This window comes from Protomyctophum bolini, assembly GCF_963924005.1.
Source record: "Protomyctophum bolini genome assembly, chromosome: 17".
Lineage (NCBI taxonomy): Eukaryota > Metazoa > Chordata > Actinopteri > Myctophiformes > Myctophidae > Protomyctophum > Protomyctophum bolini.
The window spans coordinates 13,643,971-13,651,610 of record NC_137878.1 but is presented as its reverse complement, the minus strand read 5'-3'; positions in this window follow the sequence as shown (position 1 = coordinate 13,651,610).

The following is a 7,640-nucleotide window of genomic DNA, read 5'->3' as shown; positions in this document are numbered from 1 at the left end:
TGTTTACATGAGATTACCTTGTATGTATGTTGTATGTATGTATGTATGTACAGTATGTATGTTTGTATGTGTTATTTATTCATTTTAACAAATCATTTCCCTAACATAGCTGTTATCAGGAATAGCGTGGTGGTGTTTATACCTGCGGAAACACACTCTCACTGTATTTCGGTGTTTCCTTTCTTTTGGTAGATTTTTGGGGCAACAAAACAAAGACGTAATAAAAAACCAGAGAGAGGGCAATGTGATTCTGCAGGTAAACACCACCACACTATATAATCCACTGACTGCTGGACTGGAAATAATGTTAAAACAAATGTATGTATTGTTTTGTTATGAAAACACAAAAGTTCCATACTATATAAGTTCTATACTATAAGGTTATAGGGTTAGTTCAGGGTTGAGGTTAGTTAGGTTCGAACAGGGGAGGAAATGAATGCAGCTGATGTTAATCGAAGGACGTCCTCGGCGCAAAACACAGTGTGTGTGTGTGTGAGTGTGTGTGTGTGTGTGTGTGTGTGTGTGTGTGTGCGTGCGTGCGTGCGTGCGTGCGTGCGTGCGTGCGTGTGTGCGTGTGCATGTGCATGCTTCCCTCTATTCATAACACTACAAAAAAATAAGAAAAGGGAAAAACATATTGTATTCATTAAGGGTTTTCTTATAGGTTTTTTTTTTCCTTTCAATTTCATCGCCGAAGGAGGTCGCGGTTCTTCTGACCCACTTGGCGTGGGATTCCAGGTCCAAGACAAGCAGTGCTGTGTTCCTCCCATAGACTGTAGGTTCCTCCACGGGTTTTTTGCTCAAAAGAATTTGCTGAAAACTGCTGATTTACAATGCTCATAATAATGCGCTACATTGCCACGGGTTGAAAAAATGTGGTGTTGATTGAAAAAGTAGTACAGAAGCAACATTGTATGAATAAAATGTAATTATGTCCAATCTGTATGGTATAGTGTATGTTAATGCAATATAACGTATACAATTGGAAATTGTGTTTTGTTTCCCTGCTCTCACCTATAGACACAGGATCTGACATGACATTTGACCTGAATGTTAAGGTTCAATTTATCCCGTTTTTTAGCTAAATGGTAAAAAAGAAAAAAGTCAGTGCAGGAAACCAAGTTTAAATCCGAGGTATAGAAGAGGATGAGACTGAGACTGTACTTAGTTAGTTTCCACCACTGCGGTTTCATCTCCAGAGGGGAGACCAATATCAGCTGCTTTCTTCCCCCTTTTCTCTTTGAAACGGCATTCGGCCTCCCGGTCGAAGTGACACATCTTGTTCTGTTTTAGCCACTCTGCTGTTATAGGACTTGGAAAGCTCCCGCTCTCATCTTCTATTCCAGTCCTCTAATGCAGTGGTTTTCAACCAGTGGTCCTTGAGGGGGTTCCAGGTGGTCCCCATCAGCTAAATGATGTTGGAAACCAAATGGACCCTTATAGATCTTTAACTCTTGAGAGCGTAAAATGAAACCAAATAGGGTCCATTTGAGATGATAAATCTCATCGAATTTGTGCTCTTCTGACGCTTACTGAATGTCTCACTGTCACGGTCCGTGACAGGTTCTGTACTTAGTTAGTGCTTTTCCTTACTGTTTTACTATGTTTTTGTTATGTGTCTTAGTTCCAGTTGGAGTTTCCTTTGCACTTGTGTGTACTGTTATTTTGTAGTACGTTTTGTCTCTTGGTTTCCTCTGTTTTTGTTGCCTGTGTTGTCTCACCATGATTAGCCTAGTGTTTCCACCTTGTCCTGTTAGTTCCCCAGCCTATGCCAGTGTTGATTATTTGTTATGTTCACCTGTGCCCTGTTTTCCCTGTGTATTTATACTCCCCTCTTTTTTCAGTTCTTTGTCAGATCATTATTGTAGTCAGCAGTGTTCTGCATGTTCCTGAGTTTTGGTAATAAACTGGTTGCATTTGAGCTCCTCTGTCTCGACTTGACTGTCTGCGTTTGGGTCCTAACTCTCCTGCCTCGCACTGTGACACTCACTACTAAACTGGACTCAATTAGCCTATCACATCCTTTTGTCTCACATTTACTGGGTTTGGAGGAAAATAGCTCGCATGTTTAAGTTCAATCCCCTTCTCCATTGGTCAGCTGGCATCTGGCAAAATCCCAAGCTTTCGTAGAGTCGGCTTGAATGCTGGAGGTGTCAGGACAGAGACGGTACACTTTTACTCATGCTTTGGGGCTGTCCCAAAATTCAGGACTATTGGACTGAGTCTGCTGTACAGGGTTAGACTGGAGAGAATAACATGAGGCCTACACATTCCTTTCTCACCCAGTCTGTTCATTCTGGGAGATCCTGCCACATTGAGGCATGTTGCTCCTCCTTTAGCTGAATGGATACAAACTGCTATTATGTCAGGCTGTTGGTCAAGGACTGGAAGGCTCCATCTGCAGTTCTGCACCTGCACTGTCCCTCTGGGATGCCTCGATGGGACTATTGGCCGCTTACGAGCGACTGTCATACAGGCTGCTTAATAGGACGGACGACTATGACATAAAATGGGGTTATTACCACATGCACGTATCAGGACTCTGATTTCATTTCCGGCTCTGAGTGAGCTCTGAACGGGCTATTTATGGAAAAATACACTTTGAGGAATCGATGTCTGGAATTAGGGCTGGGAGGTCTGTGTCTAATGTCTTTACGTAAAAACAAGAAAATAATACAATACAAATCATTTAAAAAACAAATCTCATCAAATGGTGGTCCGTGGCTCAAATGCCAAATAAATAATGGAGCTTGACATGAAAAGGGTTGAAAACCACTGCTCTAATGGGATAGAGCCCCAGGGTTCTCCCCCCCCCCCCCAAATAATTAGCTAAACACTTGATGATGATATACCTAATACCAATAAATAAGAACGGCCAACAGCGAAAATAGCTGATGTACAAGTTCACAGTGCGTCACATTGCACGCATATTATTAAAGACTCTCTCTCTCTCTCTCTCTTTCTCTCTCTCCCCCTATCCTCACCTCTCTGTTCTGTCAGATCTCACCCCAGGGTTTAGGGATAAAACGTGCGTGCATGCGCGTGCGTGCTTTGGGGCTGTCCCACGCACGCGAGTCAGTGCGTGCGTGCCTGCCTGCCTGCCTGCCTGCCTGCCTGCGCGCGCGCGCCTCCATCGCAGTGTGTGTCCTGTTAAAACCCACCATCTCTGCCGTCTTACAAGGCCCTCCAGCGTGTGTAATTGGTGACCTATTAGTTTCTGCCCATTGCCTCTGACAGATATGAATTGGAGCTCGCCACACCGGCCCACTGATTAATGACAAGCACAATTGGTACCTTAATTGCCGGAAGGCGACGTGAAAGTGTTTCAAGAGAGGGAGAGAGAGAGAGAGAGAGAGAGAGAGAGAGAGAGAGGGAGAGAGAGAGAGAGAGAGAGAGGGGAGAGGGGGTGATGAACGTGAGCGCACCTGTAATTACGAAGCTCGTAGGGGTTCTGAGTTCCGTCTCTATGCACTCTGGGAATGTTACTACATGTATTTGTCATCACATGTATGTGTGCCATCTTTTTACTATCTGGAATTGTTTTGTTTTTGTTTTTTTTGTGGCTTGTATATAGGCCTACACTTTAAAATTGTGTGAGATACACTAGGACTTTGATTTACGGAAGAAAAAGCATAAAAATGATAAGCTTGGTGACACAAGGTTTATGCCCGACAATGACGATGGTCCCCACAAAGACAGTAAAGAACTCATGTGTGTCTGTGTGCAAATCCATGAGGCGTGGGTGTGCCAAGGAATGGTTAATAACGTGCGCAAATTACCATCCATCTGGCCGCGTACGCACTCCATCGCGAGGGGAGTGAGGCGGAAGAGAGAGTTTCATATTAGCATACAGTGCACAAAGCGGGGACACACACAAGCGCATGTACATTGTACGCACATGCAGCCCGCCGACACATGCACACACACACACACACACACACACACACACACACACACACACACACACACACACACACACACACACACACACACACACCACTAATTAACCCTGGTGCTACTCACACAGCTGGCGCTGGAGTTTCGCCTCCACGAGTATGGACGTGGGTGGCTCCCGGACCAGGGAATCAATCTGCCAGTAATTGCCGGTCAACAGTGCTCTCTCCCTCTCCCGCACCTTTACCTTTCTCTGGGGCTTATCTGACAAGGAACTTCCCACAGATCTCGAACTGTACCGCCATCATTCAGGCGACCTACAAAGGTTTCTTAAAAAGGTAAAGTCCTCTGGGGTGTTTTTTTCCCTGTGATGTACGATGAGTTATGCTTGATTCACACTCCGCCCGTACATACACCAGTGTGGCCCGGAAATAGCCAATCAACCCTCGCTCGCTCGCCACGCGCTTTGATCAGCTATTTTCAGAGTGACACACACATATGCGTCTCAATTAGAGTAGCCAACGCATGTCGAGGCATTGAGCACATCAGTTAACCATGTTGGCCTGTAGATTGTGGGCAGTGGCGGAAGTGTGTTTGATTCAATGGTGTGTGTGTAGTAAATGAGTAACTATGACATACGTTAGAGTGGTTAGCTCACTGAATTAAAGCTAAATGGGGTCGACCACAGTGCTTCTTCCAAATTGGCTGACACCCGTTTAAAGTTCAGCTGTTGAACGCGATCCATCACCTCACCTCAACCAAACGCCTTCTACGGGACCCCTTTGCTCCCATAGAAATGAACAGGGATACCGCCTATTCTAGATGCATGTGTGACCCTAGGCCGTCTTACAATGTGGGGGCCGAAACATAGCAACAAGCTCACAATGCGTCACGGGGCGAAATGTTGTGCTTTGTGTGTATATACTTTCAACCCTAAACCACTTGAAATCCATTATGGTTGAGCCGACTCCCTCAGGCTTTCTACTATTTATGTTTTTGTGGGGAAGGCTTTAGCTGAAATTACCCGATCGACAATCTCGCACCAATAAGAATGCTGGGGTTTAAATGGATAAATGACACCAGTATGCTGAAATGTGTACATTATCTATAAAAGGGACACAATGACATGAAAATATGAGGAAGACAGTGGAGGAGAGACAGACAGTAGGAAATCCGAGGACCAGGGCAAGGGCACCAGGGAGAGGGCACCGTCATTTATAGCAGCCATTTTGGGCCCAGAGTTCTGCTCTTTCTACCTTGCCTTCTATACTCGTCACAGATGCTGATGATCAATTGCACTCGCTCAAACCCACAAAACGCCCAGCGAAAGAAGAACGATTTTGTCATCAACAAGCCAGCTAGCGTTTTAGCCAGGAACCCCGGGGCTCTGAGAGCGGGAGGTGGAGCGCGCAGGGGCCAAATGTATGTGGAGCGAGGCCCGGGCCGTGGCCTGCTGCCGTGACCTTAAAGGGGATAAAGGTACAAAGAGAAAATAGCTGTTCCGTGTCAGATCCACAAAAGCACGCATCCGTCTTGTTTTGGGGGCTTTCCTCTGGTGCTCGCTGACAAAAGGTACTCGCTCGCGTCTCTGTTGTGTTAGAGCGCCATGCAGGGAACAATGATTCTGTCAAACTCAGTGGTATGATATGAACGGGACAAGTTCTGTCAAACTCAGTGGTATGATATGAACGGGACAAGTTCTGTCAAACTCAGTGGTATGATATGAACGGGACAAGTTCTGTCAAACTCAGTGCTATGATATGAACGGGACAAGTTCTGTCAAACTCAGTGCTATGATATGAACGGGACAAGTTCTGTCAAACTCAGTGGTATGATATGAACGGGACAAGTTCTGTCAAACTCAGTGCTATGATATGAACGGGACAAGTTCTGTCAAACTCAGTGGTATGATATGAACGGGACAAGTTCTGTCAAACTCAGTGGTATGATATGAACGGGACAAGTTCTGTCAAACTCAGTGGTATGATATGAACGGGACAAGTTCTGTCAAACTCAGTGGTATGATATGAACGGGACAAGCCCATGAGAAAAAGAAGGAATCGTGTAAACGAAACCAAAGCGTGCACGGAACGGTCTGCAGGAGGAGAATGCACAGAATGTCACCAGCGTTTAACAGAATAGTAGGTGAGCACGTTGTCAAAGTTAGGAGGACCTCCCCTTACTTTTTTTCCCTTTTTTTCGTGGAATGTTTTTAGTTTATTTCATTAACCCATTCTGACCTGAGATCAGATTCACACGAGGTTTCCACTGGACACACACTGGTCTGATGAACCCATTCTGACCTGAGATCAGATTCTAAAAATGTCAGTCGTTCTTCGAATTTTTCAAAAATAGCAGACCTACAAGCTCGTATCGCGCCACTCGGTGGCGCGATATGAGCTTGTAGATCTGCTATTTTTCAATAGGTAAAGCATAACATGATGCTAACACCAAAATGGGTGCCCGGTCAGAATGGGTTAAAAGAATGCTGATACTGAAATTCTATATGAGTTTTGCTTATTTGTTTCCTTTATTTAATTCATTTACATTGCGACCCATCAAAATGCATCCGCAACCTACAAAGAGTGGTCTACTCTACAGAACTGTCCGAATTTTGACCCATGAAACAATTGAACCAAGGAAACTAAGAACTGCTTTCAGTCCGTTTCCAAACTCAATTGTTAATTTCCTCTTTTCTTCTCATTTATTTGTGTTGTGGAATGCTCTTCTTCCTCCCAGGGAGCTAGCTGGCACTGACCTTCCAGGAAGAATGTCTCCGTCATTAAGCCACACGGTCACGTTTTTCCATCATTACCCAAGGGGCCCACAGCCCTCGTTAGCTATTAGCATATTAGCCCAGAATGTGGATGAAGACATTTGAGTGGTGGTGGTGTGTGTGTGTGTGTGTGTGTGTGTGTGTGTGTGTGTGTGTGTGTGTGTGTGTGTGTGTGTGTGTGTGTGTGTGTGTGTGTGTGTGTGTGTGTGTGTGTGTGTGTGTGTGTGTGTGTGTGCGTGCGTGTGTGTGTTCCTCTACTTTAAACAGCTGGAAGAGGGTGAGGGCGGGTGGGGGTGAGGGGGTCCCAGGGGGGCTGCTGAAAAAAAAGTAGAGAAATGAGAAACCGAGCGAGCGAGAGAGGGAGAGAGAGAGAGACACTGGTCATGGTGCTATAAATCCGTCGGCCATATTTCAACAGGACAGGCGGTGTTAATAGATGCTGTATCTCGTTAATATTTTATGAAATGTACAACGTGTGCGTGGGTGTATGTGCGTGCGTGTGCGCCCCAGGGGGAAAGGGTGCTAAGGCGAGAGAGATTGAGAGAGAGAGAGAGAGAGAGAGAGAAATGGGGACATCCATTAGGGAGGGTGACAGGAGAGGGTGTTCATGCAGATGGATAATGGAGGTACAAGGGTACACGCGAGAGAGAGTGGCCATAATTAATATGCACGGCGTGCATGCATACATTCCCATCCACATTACCACTTACTGTATGGGAAATGTTATAGGTTTATTCCGCCTTTCGTTTACAAATGGACCCGCATCCATTACAGCATATATGTGGGTCTTCAACAGGGGGGTCCGGGACCCTTAGGGGGTCCTCAGAGTTACTAGGGCGGCCGCAAAAATCTGAAAAGACGTCTATAGACGTTCTTGGCAGTCTCGGTGTTCATTGCAGTCTCGGTGTTCATTGCAAATTGCTCATTTTCAAATTTAACGTCTTCTTTATTGTACTCAAGAACTTTGTGT